Consider the following 24,399-nt stretch of genomic DNA (forward strand, 5'->3'; position numbering starts at 1 on the left):
CAACGTGATCTTTAGGGGAGACCGGGTTCCAGCTGCAATGCACTCCCCAGGGGTGGGATGTGCACACAGCTGTGAGGAACCCAGTGTGTCCAGTCCAGGACCCTGGGAGCAGGACCAGGGAGGGTGCCCTAGGGAGCTCAGCAATTCCCCCCGGAGATGCCCAGGAGCAGGACTGGGTATCAGCTCTGCTCCAAGCTATGGGTTCCAAATGATGCCTTAAGTTTTAGCTTTCATATTTTCCAGATTCTGTACTGCATTAGTATATAACTCTGAACTTCACATAAAGTGTTAGCAAGTTCTCTTCACAGGTTAGCCAAAACAATGCTTTTCCAGCCTGAGAACCAAGGGCTGCATTGCAGCGTCAGGCCCAAAATGTATAAACAACAGCAAATTGAGGAGAGCAATCTGGGAAGATGGGATTTATAACCTGAAGCTGTAATTGAACAATTAATCCCAATATGGAAATGGACCAAAACTTATAAAAGTGTGAAAACATGTGACGGGTCATCCATCTTGGGTAGAGCCTCAGACGGGCTCTTGTACTGCCCAAGGTGTATCCTTTGAAGGCCTTTTTAATACATTCCTACTTTACTCCTTTAACACTGTCTGGCCTCTGCTCTAGGTAGCCTCTCAAGGCATCACAACCTCACCGAGAAAGCAGCGGCCACTGCTGACCCTCCATGCGGGCCTCACAAGCCCGTGGGGACTTTCGGAAAGAGGGAACCAAGTCCCGGGAGAGCACGTGGCGGAGATGGCACCACAGCAGCCCTGCAGAGCAGAGAGGTGCAGGAGCATCATGTGCTGAGTGGCCACTCGCCGCAGCCCAGCCCCTGAGGGAGCTCTTGTCCCGGGGGGCCGTGCAGCGCTCCGTCCCACGGCTGCCACGGTCACAGCAGGGCTGTGGGGCGGCACAGGCCCCGGGGCAGCCAGCGCCAGCTGACGGCGCAGGGCCGGATCGGAGGGAACACCCGCAGTGGGCTGGGCTTCCCCGGGGTTACTGCCGGTCAGCGGGGCCCGGAGCCGCGGGTGTGCGGCAGCCCAGGGCGCCTGAGCGCGCCGGGCCAATCCCGCCCGGCCCGGCCCGGCCCGGCCCAGGGCCCGGCCCAGCCCCGCGCCCGGCCCAGGGCCCGGCCCTGCTGCTGCTGCTGCCGCTGCTGCCGCCTGGGCTCCCGCAAACAATGCACCAGGATGCTGGAGTCGTGGGAAATGCGAACACTTCAACTCCTGTTTAAAAATAAGCTCCGACTTTAGCTTTAAAAAGACAGTAGAGAAAATCCGGAAGGCAAAACAATTGTGTATGTGTGTGGACGCATGTAGTCACACTCAAGGAGGAACATACGTATACAGACATAAATAACACAAAAGTATCATTCATGGAGTGGAATACTGAGGTTTGGGTTTGGGATAGAGGCTTCATACATATTAATGTTAGCTGTGTTATAATCTGGTAATTTTGTAACTGTATTTTGAAAGTTGACATTACAGAAAGACAATCAAATCCTCATAACTTTTTATGCAGTTAATTCTTAATTGAAAAAAACAACCTTGTAAAACTGTCTTTTATTTCATTTTAAACTGCATGGAAAGATACAAGACTTTACAGAACAAATAATATTTCATAACAGAGAACAGAGTGACGACAGCTCTTACATGCCACTTTGGCTTTGTAACAAACACAGTTGTTTGTTTTACTTTTTTTTTTCTCAGTTCTCCTAAAATAGCTTTCTACAAAATTCTGGTCTTTATCACTCAAACAGAAGAAACACTTATCCCTTTTGAAAATGCCTATGACCTTCAGGCACCTTGTATGCTGACTAAGTGAAATTGTCATTTTGACACAATGATCCTAATTATGTGTTCCTTCATCTGCAGAGAGGTCTAACATTCTGTCATATTTACATAGTTATATAAAATAAAAAAATTCTAAGCTAATCACGCAATTCTGGTAACCCCTGCCATGTGACTTTTAATGTTCAGAAACAGGAGGAGACTTACACAATTTCAGTATTTCGCTTCTTCCTGTCCTTTTGAGCTGCCTAATTACATACTGGTGATTCAAATATCACACATTTTACTACCATAATATCAGCTAAAATGGATTTGGCCTGATCCTGAGTCCCAAGGAAATTATGCTTGGATACATTGTTCTTTGGTGATCACTGGTAAGTGCGTCATTAGAAAACCAAACTAATTTTTTTAAAAGCCTTGAACGACTACAACAGTGACTGAGGTCAAGATATTTTCTCACCTCAAGCAGGTGATGGAGCATCAGGCTGCCCTGCACTCACCTGTCCACTATCCCCCTCCAGCAAAAAGTCTTTCAAGATGACTCAGAATTCATGTGTCTCTTTTCACAGGGCAAAGATGGTGGGAACAGGTTTCAATTAACTTCAGCAATTTTAAACATGTGTGAAATCCACTTTGGTTAAATAAGCATCCTCTACTCAGGGGAGATAGGGAGGTGGTGCCCACAGTGACTCACAGCAGCAATCTGAGATACCTGTTTTAGAAAAAGGTGACTCATCTGCTGGTGGTGCATCTGTAACTTCTATATACGGATACATGGATTAGTTTTTGGATGCCTGTCTTTTAGATCATGAGTTTGGCGCAATGAGTTCCACACCTGGATATTAATGAGGAGACCCTAAGCATGGACTCTGAGTGCTCAGAGTAATAAACATGTCATCTGAGGCATCTTGGTGGCTGTGGCCTATGACTAAGCTTCCTTGTTTGAAGCTAAGCAGTTTTAAAATGCTTGACATGGAAGCATACTTCTGTTTTTTCCTACTGGGGGTGATTAACTTCTGGAAATTTTTTCCAATTTCCACAGCATCAACAGGTTCACCAATGCTTTTGGGAGACTCCCAGTAAACAAGGTCCATAACCAGATGGTAAAAGCAAAGGTGTGCCCTCTAACACACACAAAAGGTTCGTGGACTCAGGTCTGAGTGGAGTAGACCTGGAACAGCTTGCAGGCTCTTGCTAAACAGCCTCTCTGGCTGCCACTGATGGAAAATATGACATGTCAGGCATGTGCAGCAGGATCCGGAGTAGTGGCCCTGCTCTAAATTGTGCTTTCATGACAGCCCCTGTTGCAGCATGAGGATGCAGAGGGCTGGAATCACTGTGGATCCCACAATCCCACCAAGCTTTGGAGGCAGCACTGCCATTCCTCCACGTCATTCCTTCCAGATCTTCCAGTTCTCTTCCCCAGGCTTTGTTTGAGCACTCCAAGCCTCTAAGGCCAGCCACCAAATTATCAAAATGTTTGATGACACATAATAAATACTGGATCTTTGGGAAAGAAACTCATAACTGAGTTTGCCAGTCTTGACTAACAAAGCCATGTCAGACTCATAAATGAATATGTTCTTCGGACTAATGACCACATAACATACTGGGATTGATGCTGTGGAAGATACTGCAGACATGAAAGTTTTCAGAAAATAAGTCTCTAGAACTGCTAGTAACAATGCAATAGCTTTGTTTTAATATTTGTGTGGGATTTCTATTCTGTGTTTATGAGATTTTTCTTTGTCTCTAGTCTCTCCAATGCCAATTAAGCTGAGTCATATGCTGGCAGAACATAAGAAGTTATAATAGAGAAGCATCAAAAAGGAAAATTTTTGTTTCACAACTAGCTTTAATTTGGATTCAGAAAGGTGAAAAAGTGAATAAAAAAATTTATGAAGACTTCTTGGATTTATCTGAAAAGAGAGAGAAAGCTGTGAGCTCACAGCTTTCTTGTGTGGTTGATTGTTCATGAGGCAGTTTCAGCCTTACATGTTTACCTTCCTTTGCCTTTGATATGATTCCTTCCATTCTACATAATAGTATATAAGATCACCACCTTTGCACACAAATACAGCTGCAGAGTCTTTTCCAAGCAACATTTAGAAGCATTTAATTTTGAAAATACCCAAACCAGGAAATCTCAAAATGTCCAGAATATCTTTTTTCTCCTTCTGGTTTCAATTCAATTCTCCTTCAGTGTTTCAATTATGATGACCACATTGTCTGCTGGCAGGTGGCTCCCTTGGTGGAATTTATCCAGTCAGAAGGATGATGCAGTTTTATATGCCTTGGGATGGGCCAGCCTCTAGCCTGAATCACTACTAGTGAATTTGCTTGGTTCCCACTCTGCTGTTGACTTCCTACGTGATGTTGTGCAGGTCCCTTAATCCTCCAGGAACTGGGAAAATGCTGCTTTCCTCCTTCCCAGGTTTTCTGCTGTGCTCTGTGGACAAAAGACTTAATGTTCTACATCCAGCACAAGGAAGCCAGAGCATGGTTAGGAATGTTTTTAGACAAAGAGCCATCGTAGAAACCTTCCATCTTACCTGCTTTACTTAGAGTTCAGCCATTCCTGTTTCTCTGAAGTTCACAAGGCAGGTCCTCAGACCATCCCTCAGTCTTTGAGGAAAACCAGAGCACAGTATCCCATCCTTTGCTGCTGCAGAAACCCTTACCATAACAAAACTCCTGTGCAATGAAAGACCCTGAAACACGGAAACTAAAGCACCTTCTCCCAGGAGATGCATGTACAGGATTTTTTTCCTCAAGAGACTCAAATCAGTTCCAATTGCACATTTAAATACATAATGCTTTTGAATGATTGATGTGTTGAGGCACAGCTCTCCTAGCTTGTTCTATGCCCTCATCCTTATCTGGATGCCTTGAGCTAACAGAACAGCACCGACTGATAAAAAATGCTTCTGCCATGAGAACTGGACACATTTAATATTTAACAGCGTGTTTACTGTCAGCTCCTTCCTCTATCTGAGCAGGTACAGGACATATTGCAAGGATCACTAATTGCCTGACACATCTTTGTCAGTAACCCAGCTGAATAACTTCAGCTGAGTTTTCTCTGCCCTGGTGAGTTACTTTAATTCAGCTGTATTATGTGTTGTGCTGTGATAGATTTCTGTTTGGCTGGAGAAACACTTCTGCATCTGCCCAGTGCTGCTCTGCCACACAGCAGCAGAGCCACTAAGCTGCGACACAGGAGAACTCTAAGCTCAGCCTCTTTGCCCTTTAGCTGCACCCCAAAGATACACCTCCTTCCCACCTGGCCAGAACATACAGACATTTCCAACCCTAATGTTTGCCTGGGCACACTGTATGGTGTTGGTGCCAATGGCCTCCGGCCTTCTCTGGTCGCCAAGAGATAAGGCAGAGAGCTTTCCTGGCCTCATGACATCAGCTCTAGCACAAGGGTGGTACCACACACATCCTTACAAATGTACTTGCTGTTCACTGCCAATGTTTAAATGCATAAGACTGCTTCAGGCATATAAAATAGTAAATATTTATAAGATCAGTCTGTGATCAGGTATTGCATCTTTAACACAACCCCCACTTCAGAGCACATTAGCTTATTAAATGCACTCAATTCCCTTCTGTGAGGAGAGTACTGCAGAGAAAAACAATTCCTGGTCACAAGGAGGCCACAGTGCAGCAGTAAAAGAGAACAGTGCTCACTAAGAAAGTGAGTTAGCTTAAAGATAATTACCCTCATCCTCAGTGTAAAGCACTGAGACACTCTAGATTAGCTGGCATAGATAAAGCACCTCCCAGTAAAAGCTCAGATTTATAACGACTGAAAAAGTGCCTCCTTCCTGATGTATTTGCAAATAGCTTTTCTAAGGCTGAGAGGATGGGGTTAGGCAGCTCTTCCTGTTGGGGGAGATAGGGATACTGATACAAAATGTTCTTACTGCAAGATAGCAATTACAAGAGTGCCCTTGCAGAGAAACCAGCAGCAGAGGCTGAGAAATAACCTGGCTGTAGCAGAGATGTTTGACTGAACCGGCAGGGAAAAGTAGGTGGAGTTAATTCCAGTTAAGGGCATGACAGTTAACAAATGCTTTAGTTGCCATGGCTGGCAGGGTGTCCATCACAGTGGCAAATAAATAAAGAAGGCATTTGGCCTTCTGCAAACCCCCAGTGAAGTCAATGCAGAGCATGGTCTGTCAAGTAGGACTGCACGTGCCTCTGATTTCCGAAATGACAGCTCTGTAGTAAACTGGGTAAGAAACTTGGCTTTATGAAACAGCCTGTAGCACTTCACTTAGCTCTTAAATCCACAGCTAGTGACTCTGCTTCACTGACATGTCAGCATGACTTTTTCAAACTTTCCTGCTGTTTTATACTTTTTATCAGACTATACAAAAGCTACCACATGTTTTAAATTTATAATTCTGTTTGGAACTTCTGAATGTTGTCAAAAACTATCAGGAAATGCCAGCGATGGAAAGACATGGAATGTATGCTAACCTCCACACTTGCCAACTTCACCATCACAGGTAATAGCTACACAGTCAGCTGTCACACACAGCAGCACAACCCTTTTGGTTTTCTCCACTGTGCTATGTGGTGAATGAATGTACTAGTTCAGAATGTTTCTCCATTTTGGTTCCTCCTAAGAAGCCCACTCCTCCTGTTTCCCTGGTTATAGTAGTCAGATTCCTCCATGCATCCTGGTGCCCCTGCTGCTGGTTATGGTGCAGATCAGAGCATCAGGCTGCTGATAGATCAGATACACTGGGTCTGCTGCAGTTGCACTGAAAGCCAGCCCTCCAGGTAAGACAAAAAACAAGATCTGAGGGATCCTGCAGTAGTGAAGGGCCCATGTAATGGTGATCAGGAGCCCTCAGATTTCCCTGTCTCAGTGCTCCTTTAACCCAATCCCATCCACTTTGGCTTGCCAGGACAGGAGCCTCTTCAGAGGGCCAGACCCCATGGAGATGAAAAGGCAAGGGTAGATTTAGGAAGAATTTCAGAGCACTTACCCCTTTCCTTCACTGTGGACACCCAAGATGTAATACACCTTTCTACAGACTAGCTGTCTGGCTTTGCATTCAGACTGGTCAGCTCCACACCAACTACAGCTCAGACTTCTTTGGAGATGTTTGCTGTGCAGCCAGCAATCAGGTTTTTTCTTTCAGCAGCAGCAGACCAAGACTCATTTGGGCAAGACCACAGAAAACCAACCAGGAGCACTAGCAAAGGCATCAGTGTGAGCCAGTGCTGCTCAAAAAGGAGCCAGACTAACTGAGACCTGCTGAAAGGCAGACTGTCTTATTGACCACACGTGTAGGAAAACCCCAAGCAAACCTATTCATGAGTAACCAGCACTGTGTGCCATACGGCTGGGATCCCACAGAGCTCTCTCCTGGTTTGAAAGCTTGGGCCATCCTGCTCTGTTAAGTTCCCATGTAGGGCAGAGATGTAAATTGGTATCTACTGGGTGCTACACAATTACACTGCTCCTCCTAACACTTCTAGAGTCTGCAAGGAACTCTGTTCTTCACCAGCAGCCATGCTGGGCATTACAACACAGCTGGCAGAGGAGGTGATCACCCCATGTACGAGAGAGCTGGATCACCAGGGAACCCCTTCCAGCCTGAAACATGAAGAGGAGCTGTGAAAGAGCTATGTATCACATACAGGCTCTTAAACCAGTTGGAGTAAGTAAATGTCAACTCCATCCATGTGAAGATGACAACATTAATGTGCCCAAGTACTGGTATCCATCCAGCTTATTCCAAATTAATTTAAGCCCACCACAGGCCAGAGAGGACATACATGTTCCACCACCACCCCAATTAAATACTACCTCCTGGTATCATAGAAGCCCCCTTTGTACAAGTTTGTATGCTTCTATAGATTCAGATGGAGAAAGATTTACCAGGAAATACTGCAGGCCAAAGTCAAGACAGATATATGCTAAGAAGATATCATGTGAAAATTTCCTAGGGGCTGATAAGCTTCAGAGATAATTAAATCCTCATGAATTTGGAAGAAATTATAAATTTAATTTATAAATTAAATACTTTTATTTAATTAATAAATAAATTTAATTTTTTAAATTTAGTTTTTAACCAGTGTTTAATGCTCTACAAGACTACCAGCACACATTAGAACCTGCAACAGGTTGTATAACTTGGATCACACCCAGGAGGGCAGTGGCTGCTCTACACAGATTAAGACTACAGAATTATGTATACAGGTGGTGAAACAAGGTGCCCTCTGAAAGAATTTCTAAAGACCTGCCCAGAAAGCAGTGGTGCATCAGGATGACCTTCTGCTTCCAAGCATTCACATTGGGATTGGCCTTCTAATGCCTGCTCCTGCTAATGAGTGAACGTGAATGAGTGATGTGTTGTGTGAATCTGGTTTACTGATAACACCTCAATTCTATTACCAGCAGCTAATGAATAGAAGATATTTTAAGAAATAGCAGTTGTAATCTGTGTTTTCCCCCAAGAGTACTCCATATCAAAGAAAATAGAACCTTATACTATCTGTTTGGGAAAAACTTGTTAAAGAGAGTGTGGCATACATAACTCTTCATGGTGGCACCGGCAGATCCAGCTAGGACAGACAGTGCTAGTACAGGACAGCTTCTGTGACCAAACAAACTAAGAAATGGTTTGTGGAAAGTCCAGTGAAACACATGCTACTGTGTGCCAGAGAGAATTGGTGGCTGTGGGGAACATGTTCCTCCTCCTGAAATGTACTATAGGAAATTCAGTCAAATTCAGCCCTGTAGAGGGACTTGGCAGGAACCACGTGCATGTCTGTAAGGGCAAGATCTGTTCAAAAGGAGAAGGTCCCATGTGAGAACTAAGTGCTTTCTGCTCCATCACCCACATGTTGTCTTCCCTTCATGCTTCAATGCATGGCTGGGGACCATGAACTGGCAGACCCAACTCTGCCACTTAGTCACTCTGCAAATATAGCTCTGCCATAGCCCAAGTCTGCTGTTTTACTAAAGCATCTCCATACGCCTTCTGGCTTCCACAGATTCCAGAGAATCTGTGCAAACTCATCACTTCTAATGCAGAAAAGTAACAAGTGTTGGAAGTCATGCTGCTGCAAATAAGTGAAGCCCATGACAATTTATCTTGTAAGCCTCCCTTTTAATCTGCCTCCAGGTAATCTGCATTCCCATCTCTCCAGGGCTCTGAAGTTTGTACCTCCAATTAAGCAACAGCCAGATTTTTCCATCTATAGAAAGAATTTAAGGTTGTTTGACTAACTATTGCAATAAAAGCTAGCTTTATTTTGAGTCAGACCAAAGGTATCCTCTGACTAACCACAGCCAGCAGCAGATGCTTTGAGCCCTATAGAAGAACAGCCAGATTATATCTGGACATCTATTTTTAATAACTACCAATAACCTCACCTTCTGTGAAGCACTCCTTCCATGTAAGTTCTGAAAGGTTTGAGCAGATCACACAATCTTACAGCTTCTACCGCAGAGAGAGTTTATAATGCAAGAGGCAAAATCCCCATCTGCAAATGCAGGCACAGAGCTGTCTGGAAAGAGGCAGCCCAGAGCATTCATAGCAAAGCTGAGAATCAAATACAGTCTCTTGCCACTAGGTTTTATTTTTAAAACTATCTGTCCAAAACATGACAAGAGTGATTAAACTAAAGAAATGAAGGCTTTGACAGATGACATTTCCTTCCAGATTTTCAGGTGCTGTTTCAGCCTGATCACTGAAATCTCTCATGCACACCTGACCTTCAAGTGTGCAGGAGCACAGTGCTAGCTCATGCCCAGCTGTTGCTCCATTCAAGCAAAACTTTCTGCTTGAAGAGCCTCTTGCCTCCAGTAACTCCTTCAGTACCAGCACACTGATATCAGCCACATTATGATTTATTAAAACATGCAACAGAGTTTTTGCAGTGTTTCCCCACCATTGTCATAACGCATGAGGTCCTGGCTTTGAGAGCTTTCTGGGTGCTGGCAGCTGGAGCTGGCAAGCTGTGGTCAGCAAACATTTGCAATCAGCAGCTGACTTCCCACTGTCACCTGCCTGTGTGGGCAGACAATTCAATGTTTGCTTTTATGCCCAGCACCTCACTTTGAGGGCAAAAGAAGTGCCCCCCCTCCCCACAGGCTTTGGGACCCCCTGAGCCTACACATTGCCTACAGCTGTTGGATTTGTTAGTGCTCAAGTAAAAGAAGCTAAATAGTGTGTGGTCGAAGAACAGGGCAAATAAGCTGGCTCAGCTATGCTTTAATGATATTAGTCATGAATTTTTACTCGCTCAATGTTCTCAATGCTTGCTTTCCTTTTCCCTCTATCTCTTTCATCTGTGTGAAATGGATGATATCAGTCCTGCTGAGACAGTCCTGAAAACTTTGCTTAGCTTTGTTACTTCCACTTCTGCCTCAGACTTTAAGGAAAGCCTTTGGGGTGTAAGCACCTGTAGAGCTAGAGGAACTAATTCCCCATCCTCTATACCAGTGCCAAAGCATTGTCAAATCCCCACACTTCTAGCAGAAGCCTCCTAACTTCAGAATGCAACATGCTTTTACCTCTCCCCATGCACCAGCAAGTATGGCAGCTGATGGCATGGCTCCAGTACCCTCCAAATCTTCCCCACTGCTGCTGCTGCTAGCAATCTAAATAGATGTCACCTCTTGTGGCATTTAGAAAGCCTTAGGGTTTCAAGTGAGAGTTCTCCAAGGCTACACTGCCAGAAATGCCAGAGGGGACCCAGGAAGAACACTAAGATTAAACCCCATCACTTTAGGACTTAAATTAATTGCATAGCAAGGGAACCTGGATGAGGTAGTTTATACACCTACCGAAGTTAAACCCCAGTTATATCCATTTCCTCCCCTCAGAGAAGTGTCTCTGGTTTGGCTCTGTATGCAACAAGGTGAGCATATCAGCTTCTCCATCAATAAGGCAGAAATTTCCAACTCACCTTTACTCCTGCAAAAGTCTAATGGAGATTAAAACAAAGTGCTTTTTTTAACTTGATGCATAAAACATGAACTGGAGCTCATTCCCACTCTGCCACTGATCAGCTGAGCAACCTCAGCCATGTCTTCCTGTTCCTTCTTCACAAGGAGTACCAATTGGCACTGCACCTAGCCCTATGCAACAAAGCCCTGCTGCAGCCTGTGATCCTGGTGCACCCATTAAAGGAATACCTGGACCTATCCTAGATGGCCAGAGGCTTGGCAGAGCAGTTGGGTTTGAAACATCCACAGTCTATTTGATTCTGCAATGTTGATTAAGATCTTTTTGCAAATGAAGGAAAAAGTCAATTTCAGGCCCAAAAGCCTTAAAAATTTTCACTTCAGTAAGTAATAAAAAGATTTGTAAACTGTTATTTGCCTTGTGATGGAAGAGCAGGGGTATAGCCGCTGGCAGCCTTTCAGCTTAGTACCTGCTTTTCAGATATCAGAGATATGATAGCTGTTCAGATCTAGTAGGGGTCCCTATGGACACTGTTTGAAGATCAAACTCTTGTAATTTTACCTCAGGCCAGTTTTTGTCAACCACTGCAGGGACCTGGTCACACTAACACAAGTACCAGACTTTCTGTTTGGCTACAAGCACCAGGGAGTTGCCAAATCTTTGGCTGAGCACAGAAACCTGAGAACAATGACCCTGAAATAAGAGCAGTACCAGGCAAACGGTTGGTTGATTCACCCCTGCACTCTCTGACATGTGAGGAACAAGGGGTTACTTAAGTGAAATGTCCTGACCAGGCACTGCTGGCACTTCACTAATCCAACCTTCACCCATCCAAGATAGCCGGTCAGTGACAGACCTCATCTGAGGATGGCCTCATTCTCCAGCACCTCTGATGGCACTTCCTGGAGCTGTGCCTCTCCAACCCAGTGTCTGAGTGGTCATCAGCTGAGAAATACTCCTGGCTTTCCCAAAGAGATCCCACAGCAGGTCTGCCCTGGCATAGGGAATAGCCTACAAATGAACTACAAAGATCTTCAGAGACCTAAAATCCATAGCTTTCCTATGCCTCTAGAAGAGGGAACAAAGGCACTTAAAAGAGCAGCTCTGTCCCCAGAGCTAATCCATAAACTTCTACACCCGAATGGTATCCCAGGAATAAGTAGAGAAAGGTCACATGGGAGGTCAGACTGCCATATCATCATCAGAAGAGAGACTTTCACAGGCCTTCATTGAATGTAAGGCCAGGGACAAGGGCACTGCTTTCTACAACACCAGGAGACCGTAAACTCTCAGAAACATTTATAGGCTTTGGGGCCTCAGGGTTGCTTCAGGCTCCCAGTATCAGAGTGGTAAAGTTTCCTTTATGCTATCCAGAGCATACTTAATTACAGAAAAGAGAGAGAAGCAAGGGAGAATTTTAAAAGGTAAGTCTCTACTCAACCAAGTATGCTTCCCTCCCTGAGAGCAGACCATGCGTTGCTTTTCTCCCCTTCCCCTCCACAGTACCAGTTTTAATAAGTAGTATTCAAATTCATCTGTTTCCCCTTTTCTCTAGCAGCTGCTTTACCAGCCTAAACAACAGCCTAAACCACAGAGTTTCTGAGGCTTAATCTCCAAACCTCAGTTTGGAGACTACAGTTTTGCTACAACCCACCCTTTCCCCAGCACATATCATCAATACCCTACATACCCACATGCCCCAATCTTCCAGTTCTACCCTCATAGTCTACCTTTTATAGGAAAGTCCAGCTGCTCAGCTGCCCCACTATTCCTGAGAAATCCCCCCACCTGAAAGGAGGGATAAGGCATAGCTGAAGTTCAGAGGGGGTCAGTCTACCTTTTTTCAGCAGAGTAGTTTCCACCTTGCGCTACTCTCAGTACAAACTCTAAAATGCACAGGCTGAGCTCCTAACTAGGCCTGAAAGAAATTTATTAACATATTTGACTGACCGTAAGAGAGTGATCCACCATCTTAGCCTTGCATAAATGACACCCAGCCCAAGGCTTTTATATACAGGTGATTTTGGAAATCCTACCAAAGATAGTGCGAAGCAGAGTTTTCAGAGGGGAGGAACTCTGTTTATTTTTCAGAAATCAGAGATTTTATGACTATTTTTTTCTTAGATGTTTTCTGAGTTTTGCCCTTGGAAACTCAGTAGTAATTGCTAGTTCCTCAGGAATTCTGGCTTTTGTTCTGTCAAGATAGCCAAGCAAAGTGGGAGGAAAACCAGCTCCAAATTAGCATTTAGCTGATGCTACAAACAACATATTTGGGGCCACCTTCTCCCTGTTATTATAGGGCTTAGAACATTTTGAATGTGTGTTCTTTGACTCACCTCAGATGAAGCCCCAGCCGTGTCTGCTGGTGGTCCAAGCCAGAAGAGTCACTCGGCTCTCAATGACAGCTATCACATCTAGGGCACACTGGGGCTAAGGTCACAAGAGGACACGGCATTGGAGACTGTTCCCATTTGTTAGGACATCGAGGGCAGAAATCTCAGAGGAATGAGTGATTTTTTGGAGGTCCTACAACCTCTTGAGTCACATCAGACACTTGCTCCTCTGATGTTTGGGGAAGATGGTGGGCATGGTAGGATGCTGCTGAATTCTCCTCTACTACATCATTAATGCAGTTGTTTTGGGAGAGAAGGAGAAAGAGACCCCTAGTTTAGTAGAAATGGTGACAGAGCCCTGATATCCAGGTTCTTCCTCTTAGAGAAAAACCCTGTTACTGGGGTCAGCTTAGCAAGCAAGATGCCATTTGATTAGTCAGTTGTTTTCTGGCAGTAGGGCCAGAAATGACTGCAAACTGCTTTGCCTTTGGCCAGACATTTGAGAGATTGCCACATTATTTATTTAATAAAGGAGTGAGGAAATCTGAACTGGATAAAAATAGCAAGGCTTGGATTAGAAAGTGGCTGGCAAATGAGGAACAGAGGTTCACTGTTGCTTTGGTATGCCTAGTGTTGCCAGGAGGACTCCGCAGTGTGGATATGGGTCTATTGAGCTGGGGTGGAAGAGAGACATAAGACAGAAAAGTGGCCTGAGGAAGCAGTACCAGGTCTTTTGAGTGACTGACTGATGTCTAGGTTAAGAGAGGTAGTAGTACACCAATGAAATAAACTCTCTCCGGTGGAGGCTGCACACAGATCTAGTCCTTGCAGCTCAGCAAAGCTGGAAGACATACTCTTGGAGGTGAGGTACACTTTAGGGTCTGCTCTTCTTCCATGCAAGATGGGAAGTTCACTCTCTTAATGATGGTGAAACACTATTAATTGTCCTCACACCTCAAAACCTCCCCATTAAAATGTCCTTTGTGAGATTTTTTAGTCAAAAGGGAGTTTTCCTTAAGAACTGATGCTTCCTATCTGCTGTGGTGTTTCTAGTGTGTAATTAAAAATGGAAAAGGGGCCGGAGGGCTAGACAGTCCAGTCTCCTCAAACCTGTGTTTTTGCTCCCTCTTCAGATGGGTGGAGCATCCCCTTGTAAGGGAGGTACCAGTTCCTTCTCTGGTGTCATACTTAGTTCAGTTCTCTAAGGAGTTACTCCCTGCAGAGAGCCACCACAATTTCTACAAAATTGCCCTTTGGGATCCAAGAGCTGGAATTAATTTCTTTTCCCTACTCGGGCAAAGCTACTAGCAGGCAATGGAAATGGCATGCACATTATGTCTCAGGTGCAGCGCTGCCACTTGGAGGGCACTGACCTCTACTCTGACTCTGACTGCAAAAGTTACATCTTCAGTCATTTCAAAGACATAAAATGGTTTTACATATGCACAGTTTCCCCTGTCACTTCTTATCACATGTCTGATCTGGAGTCAGTATGGCCAAAGGATTGTTCAGATAAATTGTTTCATATATAGACCTGGATGCTTCTATTAAGATAATGAGTGAAGGCTGCCATCAGGATCAAGGTCTCCATTGTTCTGGGTGCTGTACAGTATCAGTGCTACATGCTGTATCTTCACGCTATGAGAAACCCACTGTCTCCAAAGGCTTACAGTCTAAGTAGACATTTGAATGGGGAGAGAGACTGAGGCGTGCGAAAGAAGAATAATTTATCCATGATCAAAGGCTGAGCTGGAATTAGAAGAGCCTGTGTCCTGGGTGGGATGTGTTATCTCCTCTTAGCATAACCACCTACAAATGACTGACACCATCTGTAAATACTCATAATAAAAAGCATCCCAGAAACAAGACACGTGTAATTTCTTAGGACATTCTGTTCTTCCTCTGGTTACAATCCATGGGCAGGTAAGGGCTGTTCCAGCAGCTACATGCAAGGCTTCAGATGTAGCAAAAACAGGCGGACCGTGGTTGTAAGAATGACTCCTGCCATATGCAATCATCTCTCATCACACCCTGTGGTGCTAATAAAAAAATCCCTTCAGAGAGTGCACAGTGTGCATAATGAGCTGGAATAAGAGCTGAGGCAGCATCGCCACCCTGGAGTCGGACAGGGAACTGCAGGCACGATGCGTCTGAATTACAGATTCCCCTTCGGTCACCCTGACGGCATGAAGTCTGAATTATGTTGCCATATTTCTGAAAACTGAGGAGAGGAAAGGTTGAACTCTGTCTCCAAACAGGTACTGAAATCTGACAAGACAAAGTCTGGGAGTTAGCTCGTCTTTTAAGGTGGCAAGGGGTAAGGATAAAGCTATGTGAAGTACATTATTCCAAAAACATACCACCCTGTGATGGATAAATATGAACATTTGTATGTTCGTATTCTAATGTGGTGGTTAGGGTTTTTGCCACCTTCTCTCATGGCAAGGAATTCTTTGTCCTTCACAAAGTAGGGCTCATTCCTACTTTGCATATATTAATGTGGAACCACTGCAAACTTTGCTATTGATTTTCATTCTGACACCAGATACAGTTCCCCATATAAATGCCAGTGTTTGGGAAGAGCTGACTTTAAACAGGATCCTTTTGTACTCCTGAGTGCCATCCTAGTGTACTGGGGTCTCAGCTCACAGCAACCTTTGGCCAGAAGCCAGGATGTTCTTGCATCTTCTGCTATAGAGAACCCTACTGAGCAGTGATTTGTTGTACACAAACAGAGTGAGGTTGGGCACCCTCAGCTCCCTCTTCTTCTCACTATTAAGCAGGCTATATCCTGATTTGTTTTCAGCTCAGATGTACCATATGAAACACCACTGGGCTGCCTGAATCTGGGCAAATCATCTATGTCATGCCTCAGTTACCAGCCTCTAGTCAACAGCTGACACTTCATAAGTATACTGAGAGGTTGCAGTATCCCATGTCCTGGGATGCTGCAGTGATGGAGGTAAGAATGACTTTGTAAAAGATTTATACAAAGTCTCTTTCTTGGGACACTTATAAAAGGGGTCAGGGCTGTCCAACAACAGTCTATCTGTAACATTTTTCCAACAGCCATTATTAAAGGTACCTCATGTTTAAGATTGTGACAGAAAGCCTGATAGTGGCTCCATCAGCAATGACATTTGTAAAGGATTGGTGATAGATTTTGTGGTGCCAGTTTATCCTGACCAGCTTGGAGCTGTTTCTTCATCTTGGCTGCCTGATTCAGCCTCCAAGCTCATCATCATCATCACCGTTTATTGGGACTGGCTGACTATTCTGACAAAAGAAACAGTCCTAGTCAATGTATATGACACTGGGGAACGCTGGAGCTGGAGCCAGATCCTGCACCCTGGGTTTTATGGGGAAATGATTCAGCTTTCCTTACCGCTCACTGGGAGCCACCGCACCCCATGGGCTGATCTCATGTTCACCACTAAAATGCAGCCACTCCCAAGGTGAAGAGTAGCAACAAGTATTACACGCAAGGCCAAGAGGATTTCTCGGCCAAGGACAGAGGAGAAAGGATCTAGTATTTTAATGTACAAACACTGAATGTGTGAGATCTCTCAGGCAAACATCCAGGGCCCACACTCAGCAAGTTTTGGTCAACACAGAGAGGCCCTATATGCCTGCTCAGTCTCACTACCCCCATAATTTCTGGCAAGCCTTTTGACATTGGGTGTTCATTGGAACATCTGATTGCCTGGAGCCCAGGACTGTCAGCTTGCCTTTCTTCTGAGAGAACAGCATGTTCCCAACTCTGCCATTTCCAGAGGAAACAAGCCCCAAGAGTACTGTAAAGACTTGGGCACAAATAGCTCACACTGTGTATTGTTTTCCAGCTGGTCTCATGATTTTACAGGTCTGACTCATTCTCGATAAATGCAGAAGGTTAGTCATGATAGTCAGCTGTGGGCAAAGAGGAAGAACCTCACTGGACTTACCCCAGTGCAGTTTTCATCGCTGCTGTAGGGCAAGGAGCTGAGCCAGATTTGCTGATCCCTGATCTTGGGGTTTGTCCCAGGACCTGTTAAGGGGCACACCAGTGAGAAACTGTGGATGCAGATCTGTGCATACTGCTGAGAGCTCAAGAGCATCTGCTTGTCCCTGAGCTAAGGCCAGTTAGGAGTTGGTAGGAGTCTCATTGGCTGCCACAGTGGCTGACTGTGGGAAGTGTGCTCCAGCACACAGGAGCAGCTGCACTGTGGCACTACTGACCTCCAGCTGTGGGCACAGCCACCAGCAGCTCCACACCACTGCTGTGACACAACCAGTCAGAACCATCTTTGGACTTTACCTACTCTGAGGCCTCAAGATACTTGGTCTGGAGAAACAGGGAATTTTTAAGCTTAGATCTTGTGCAGAGGCTGTTGTCTGCGCTGGACATGGCCATGTCTAGCACAGCACAATTTCCCTGAACGCCTGCAATCCAGGAATGCTCTTCCACAGGAGTGCTGAGCCACAGCCCAGCCACAGGCCAAGCTGGGAGCACCATCTGCCGGCTTTGACATGGCAGGCTGGCTCGTCAGAGGGACAAATTACAGAGTAACCCAGAGCTGTTTATGCCGCTGCACGGTCATTAGACCGCATAGCAAATCAGAAATGAAAAAAATCACAGGGTTGGAAAAATCCCTCAGCTGAACCTCCTCCTGTCAGCCTCACAAAAGGGACTCCAAACCAGTCAGTCTTTCTGTACTAGAGCTGAACAAACTGACTTAGGTAAAGGAGATCAAGTTGTAAGTTATCTGGAGTTATGTAGGGCTCTTGCAGAGCTTGTGAGCAATTCCAGCTAAAGAAGTCTGAAACATGTCACTGGGCAGTCTTTTTAACGCTTCCTTCTTACAGTTCAAAATGTAGTTTTGTTTACAAATATTTCTGATAATAATAATATTGAAGGGAGCACTGAGAGTGTGAAAGGGAAAGAAAATGTATGTCTCTGGTGCAACAGTGTACCTGCTCAAGCAGCTCCCAAGTAGATTTTTCTTGTGTTCCTCAGGTCTGCTTCGTCAGGTCAAGTCACTTCCCGTGATGTGTGATGGTTGTGTCCCATCCCACAATTCACTGCAGTGGACAAGGATCCACTGAGCTGTCTCTGCATGAACCTTACAGAGAACCTACAAATGTGAGGATATTCTCAATACTGGTAAAGCATAAAGCTGACCTCATAGGAGGCTGCTCTGCATGCGTCACCCGTGCAGAGAACAGTGTGGGGGAACAGTGCTAGGTTACAAAATCAAGCTTACAGCAAAGAGGTCACACCACTATTAGGATCTTCTGGTGTGTCAATACTGTCTTTAATGGCACAATCTCCGACTAATATAGCTAAACACAAAAATAAGCAGAGAGGCTTCTGGGCATACCAGCACCTTTCCTGCCTTTTCAGAGCCAAAATGCTAAAAATTCTATGTTTGCTTCCATTGCATGTCAGTTGATCTCATGAATGCTATTGCATTTCCTCAGCCTTTATTTGGGCTTTGCTTCTGGAGCCACTTGACTAAAGAAACAGAATAGCACAGGGCATGTTCAGTATAGGACTGTGAGCAACACGTACATCTTTTTGGTGTGCTGGTGGATGTTTTGACAGACTTTAGATGCTATTGAAGATACATTTAGTTGGTCTAAAAGGTAAAGACACAGTCAAGGCAACTGAAATTCACTTACTGAACTGACAGCTGGACCTTCCTGAGACATTTCAGTCCTTTCACATTTGAATTCTGTGTGTTGCCTAGTGTCCTGGGGTGATAAGATTAGATAAGATTAATTTCCGAGACAAGATTAATTTCCTTTTAGTTTGATCTCATACCTTTTACATATTTTTTTAACAGAAGAAATGTCGAATTCTTTCTTGACCTTTTTAATGGCCATTTTGTTTTATCAAATCTGTCCTTTGGGCACTTTGAATTGACACCAAGAAACTTTAGAGATGTTTGTAAGCCAAGCTTGGAATTATTACCCCCACTTCTTAACCTCTTTTTTCATATCCATCTGTTGCATTGGTACTGGGGTGAAAGGCAACAGAGTGCTAAAGGCCTTATTTTTCACTTTTTCTCTGACTTTTATGATTACCTGTACAAGCTCTTTTAGGATAGTTCAGATTTTCTCTGTACTCTGGAAATTAAACTTAGACATATTATACATATATATATATATGTCTACTTATTTTTTTTTAAAATAAATTGGAATTAATTGGCATGTTCTCTATCTGCTGCTGCCCTCAAGTCCTGGCTGCCATTCTGGGAGATGAACAAATAGACAAACACACATTACAGTACTCAGTGCAAAGGTCAGAAGAGATCTGTATTGGCCAGAGGGTCAAGTGGGGTAAGGTACCAGTTCTGGCCATAAAACGTATTTTACTTCTCTCTGCATCCATTTAGTAAATTTACCAAGCTTTTGTCCGTAACAATAACAAAATCTGAGGAACTTTATAGAACAATTTTACATCCCATTTCTTTAGATAGTGCTTCATAGAATCTTTTAAATAGGTTTTGAGAACTGTAATTAAGTACTTTAAAATATGTCTGGGGCAGGTTTGTTTCAGACTTTGCCTCCAGCTCCTTTGATTTGAAAAACATGCTTGTTTCCAGGAAAGTGAGTATTGCATTTAATTGGAATTAGATGTTGGCAGATGAGGCTGATGTTTCCAAAGCTGCTGGTGCTTCTGTGAGCTTGGACAAAGGCCTGGGTGCCTCTTGCAACAGTTAATAAAAACAATTAATTGCATCTGTTTATTTTGGATACACCTACTACTTATTTTTTCCTGCTTTTTGTAATCTTCTTACTTAATTTGTCTCAGAGTAACAAAAACAGCTCACCCCAGTGAGCCCAATGGTATCCTTCCTCTCCTGTTGGTCAAGAAATGTCTGAAGTGTTGCATGATTTCAAAATGCTGTTGATACTGGACATGAGAAATGTGAAAACTCCAGCTCAAGAATCCTGAAACAGACTGTTGGAGACTTACAAGAAACAACTGAAAATTCTTCCCATTTCTACCATCAGAAATAGAGCCCAAATACAAGATGGTGACATCTCCTGCATCTCACCAGTGCTGTCCCAGTGGGACTGAGCCCCTTGGCAGACCCTCAGCTCCCCTGAGGCAGCATCAGCCTCTACAGCTGCTCTCTACAGCGAGTCCAGGGCACCCTGGGAGGAGGAGCACAGCTACCTCCACTACTTGAATTAGATCACCAAAGCCATTAAACTGTGCTAAACATCACAACATTGAAATTTTCTTTCAACAGAATTAATAATTAAAAATATTATTCCTAAAAAATAATTTAAGAATAAATAAAAGGCTCATTTCCCTCACCTTTTGGTTTTTGGGGTTTTATATTCTACTAGACAATTCTCAAGCTTTTTCTCAGCATACACAACACTTTAGCTTTTAAAATGCTTGAGGCTCCAGGACCTAGGGTTTTAATGAGTGCAAATACCATTGGTCTTGCTGTAATAGGACACAGCTGGGGGCACAGCTAGCCCTGGGATAAATTGCTGCCACCTGCATTTTCATCTCCTCTAGGTGCCCACAAACTGCCCAGCTATGCCTGGTGTGAAGGGGTGCCCTGGCTGGACAGGCAGCCCTCTGGGCAAAGGTAGTGTTTTGCCAGTAGTATCCTACATGCAGTACCTGGCCAGGGCTCCCTGACTTAAGCATAGCTGGGCTCAGTGTGAGATGACCAAAATCCATCAGAGAGCAAGTCTCTGCTGGGCAGCGTTCCTTTCCTGAGAGTGTAAAACCCAGGAGAGACTTTTGTCCACCTGAAGTGTCCCCAGGCAAAGCTCAGCCTTCGGCCAGCCCTGCCCGATGGCTCAGCCACACGATTTCAGTCCTCCTCAAATCCTGCCTCAGTCCAGCATGGTAGTTGTGCCCTGGATGAAATGAGTTGGACTGGTCTCAGCCCATGTTTTGGGTGATCATATCCACAGCACAAAATTCAATTGTATAGTGTGGAGAAGCTCTTCCTATGGCTTTAGGACATGGTGATACGACTGGTCATGTTGATTTAGGGCCAGTCAAGGTATCTGTGGTGGATGCTGTGACAGTAACTGGGATGTTTCATGTGGCCAGCTGCCACAGGCTGGATGCTGTAGCTCCAGCAGCTGTTGGCCTGGGAGAAGCCCTCAGTGAGAGACTGCTAACCCTTCCAAACCAAAGACCCCCTCCCATGGACTTTACAGGAAATGCCAAAATAAAAAATTAAGGGGGAATAAGAAAGTTTAGTCAGAGGCCTTTCTCCTGGGGTGAGGATGACCTGATGCAAATAGGAGGTGGGAAGAAAGAGCAAGTTACCATGATGAAAGAGAAGCAGATGGAGGTAGGAACTGGCCTTGATCCCCTTAAACTTCTGGGGGATACTGAGGCAGAGACAATGATCACATATCTCTGTGACCCAAGCAGCAGATGCAGACAGCCTGAACCCAATCCCCCCATCCCAGAGCACCCAGTGCACCCAGTGTCTCCAAAGCAGGAGGAGGAGAGGACACTTCAAAAGCAGCCCTTCCAGTTGCCTTTGCCGGGAATGGAGAGCCAGGGTAGTGCTGATGGAGATTGAATCTAGTGATTATTTTAAGGGATTTGCTGTCTCATTCTTTATCCCTCTCTCTCTTTTTTTTTCCTTTCTTTTTTTCTTTCCCCCCCTTTTCCCTCCCTCTTATCCTTTTCGTGGTGCATTTGTCTTCGAGGAACCTGGGGTGTTCTTTTCATCAGTTCAATCTCTCTCTGGCACTTGAGTCCTGATTGGCTGAAGGACTTAGGGGAAAAAAAATCTTTAATTAAGTAGATAATCTCTTCTTAGGAAGTTCTGCGGCTCCATTTCACCAGCCCCCTTTAGCTCTTACTTTAGGATTGGTTATCCTTTGCAGAAGGTGGGATTCAGGAGGCATCCGCCTCTTCATCACACCAGGACTGCCGGGTGGAAAATAACTCCATCCCTTCCCTAAATTAGTTGTGCTTCTTTTTATTTTTCCTTTTCTTTGGTGGTGGTGGTGGTGGTGGTGGTACCCAAGTTTGGGTTTTTTTTAGGATCTCCTTTCTCCCTCTTTATTTGGATTTTATATTTCACATGGACCCTTATCTGGGCATCTTCTTCCTCACTCCCTTCTTCCAGTCCTGCTATGCCTGGTGAGTATCAAGAGCATCTCAGTCTGTGTCACAGGCAGGTGCTCTTCCCAGATACCGTAAGGAAATTCCTCTTTACTTTCCTAAACGTCTCCTCTTTCTCACTTATATCAGTTCTGTCTTTAATGGAAACAGATATTTAACCAGGTCTCTACACACTAATTGGCAGAGAGGTTAGATCTATGAAACTCCCCTTTTTCCCTGCACCTCCCAAAAATAACTAACAGCCAGATTGTAAGCTGGGGTAAAATAGAGGAGAGTGGATGCTGAGACCTAGCCCCTCACTTTCAACTGGGAAGATAACCCAATGGAAGAGTTAGAGACTTCTGTTTTTCCAAAGGCTCCCAGTCAGCTTGTCTCTTGTCTTAATTAAATCAAGTGGGGCTTCTCTCACGCTCCCCAAAGAGGACAGTCTGTGATTAAGAGCTCAGAGCCTGCAGGGGTGAGTTAGATCCACAGAAGTGTCACTCTGGATGAAGCCTTGGCACACACAGGGTCAGAATTACATGTCTGAAATTAATGTATTAGGAATTCCTGGTGAGAAGCTTTTGCTACGGTGATTGCTACAGCTCAGTTTCCAATTACCTGAGTCCCATCAGGTAATCTGCTGTGCACAAATCTGTGGCCAGCTCCTGTGGACCTCTTGCTTTGTCCTGAGAGCGGTGTTATATTTATTTCCCAAAAAGTTCTTTAAGGGTGAGCAGAAGGAGATTATGCTTGCAACAAATCTCGTATTATTCCTTGTGGGATATATCAGTCCCATTCCCAAAGGGAAATGGTCTCTGCAGGTATTTTTCCTATGTGATTTTTACTGAGTACCCAAACGCTTTTCTCAGTTGCTGTGATGCCCTGGGGAATCTGCTCAGCAGGTTACTTATCTCGAACGGCAAGGAAAGTCTTTTACCGTTCAATTACTAAAATCCCCTGCCTTCCCTATAGCAGATCTCTAGGGTTATTACCACAGATAGAGAATTCAAAATTACAAAAAGAGAAATTAAAGAGTAAATGGGAACTCATTCCTGTTAGTCTGGAAGTGAAATTTATGTTCTTTCAGAGATTTTCTATTCCCTACATTAAAGGAATATGAAGATATAAACAATTTGTTTATGTCTAAATACTATAAAGCAGCAAACTCAAGATAAACCTCCCTTCTGGAACAAGAGGAGTATGTATGTTCTACAGAAAGGCTAGGCAAGAGCAATGCTGATTTTATTGTTATTTTTCTGCTCTTCCTGTGTATGTGTCTTGCTTTACTCAATAAAAACAGTTTTAGAATACGTTAAAAGAAAAAAACCCAACATTTTAAAGAAACAGTTAAACTGAGAGAAATTTCAGTGCACAAAGTAGAGCTAAATATGGAAATCCAACATTTTTACTGTCCAAAGTTGGATGTTTAAATTCCCTTTCTCCCAGCAGTTTTTATCTATGAGAAAAGTTTATAGAGCAAGACAACCCCGCTTCTCTCTGCATGTTGCTCACAGGTCATGAGCTCCATAGAGAAAGGAAAATTACAAACTTTATTTGAAATTATCATTTTGCAGACACACACCCTTAACTCTTAAGCAGAAAAAAGATGAATTTGTGGGAATCATCAAATAATTCTGCTTGAAATTTGTGCTCGTTTTCTCTATCTGATCCAACAGCTTAATATTTCATTTTTTTCCTGTATAGTGCTGGGAGTGGGAGCATGGCAGGGACCAATATAGAACAACAACAACAAGCATTTTTATATATATATGTGGCCACTTCCCTTCTTTGAGCATGGATTAAATATTACCATTTAATGGACCATTGAACCAGTGCATTATTTCTAGATGATCAAAATGTCAGGGTTGCATTTAGGAACAAAATCCTCAAAATAAATATAACAAAATAGAGAAAAATTAAGAAAAAAGAAGTAAAGTTCCAAATGTTACTGAGATGTTACCCAGTCTCCTCTCTCATGGGAATTATAGAAAGATCTCTAACTCAGTAGTTTGCTTCTAAATGTAGTTTTTACACTTCAGCTGTGGACTGCCTTTGGTTTCCAGCCTTCCTGATTTTCTAATAACCTTGGGGAGCTCATATTGAGAACAAAACTCAGATCCAAAGGGAAATTCTATCCATTTTCTCTATTTACAATAATGACAGTGAAGATGTAAATCCAGCTTTATCATTTTCTAAAGAGCAGAACCAGCAGCACAGGAGCCTGAGTGGGTGGTAAGGTATCAGACAAATA

The 24,399-nt window shown here is 44.1% G+C and overlaps 1 long non-coding RNA gene across 1 annotated transcript in view; it reads right to left on the bottom strand.

Moving 5' to 3' along the window:
- Nucleotides 1-1,545: 1,545 nt before the first annotated feature.
- Nucleotides 1,546-24,399, bottom strand: part of LOC147651902 (uncharacterized) — a 34,487-nt gene continuing 11,633 nt past the window's right edge. The window contains exons 2-5 of the long non-coding RNA XR_015290123.1: nt 18,725-18,796; nt 18,017-18,177; nt 17,008-17,090; nt 1,546-4,237 (exon numbers count right to left, since the gene is read on the bottom strand). This is a non-coding gene — a long non-coding RNA (uncharacterized LOC147651902). The remainder of the gene's footprint in view (nt 4,238-17,007; nt 17,091-18,016; nt 18,178-18,724; nt 18,797-24,399) is intronic.

This window comes from Cyanistes caeruleus, chromosome 8, assembly GCF_971803275.1.
Source record: "Cyanistes caeruleus chromosome 8, bCyaCae1.hap1.1, whole genome shotgun sequence".
Taxonomy (NCBI): domain Eukaryota; kingdom Metazoa; phylum Chordata; class Aves; order Passeriformes; family Paridae; genus Cyanistes; species Cyanistes caeruleus.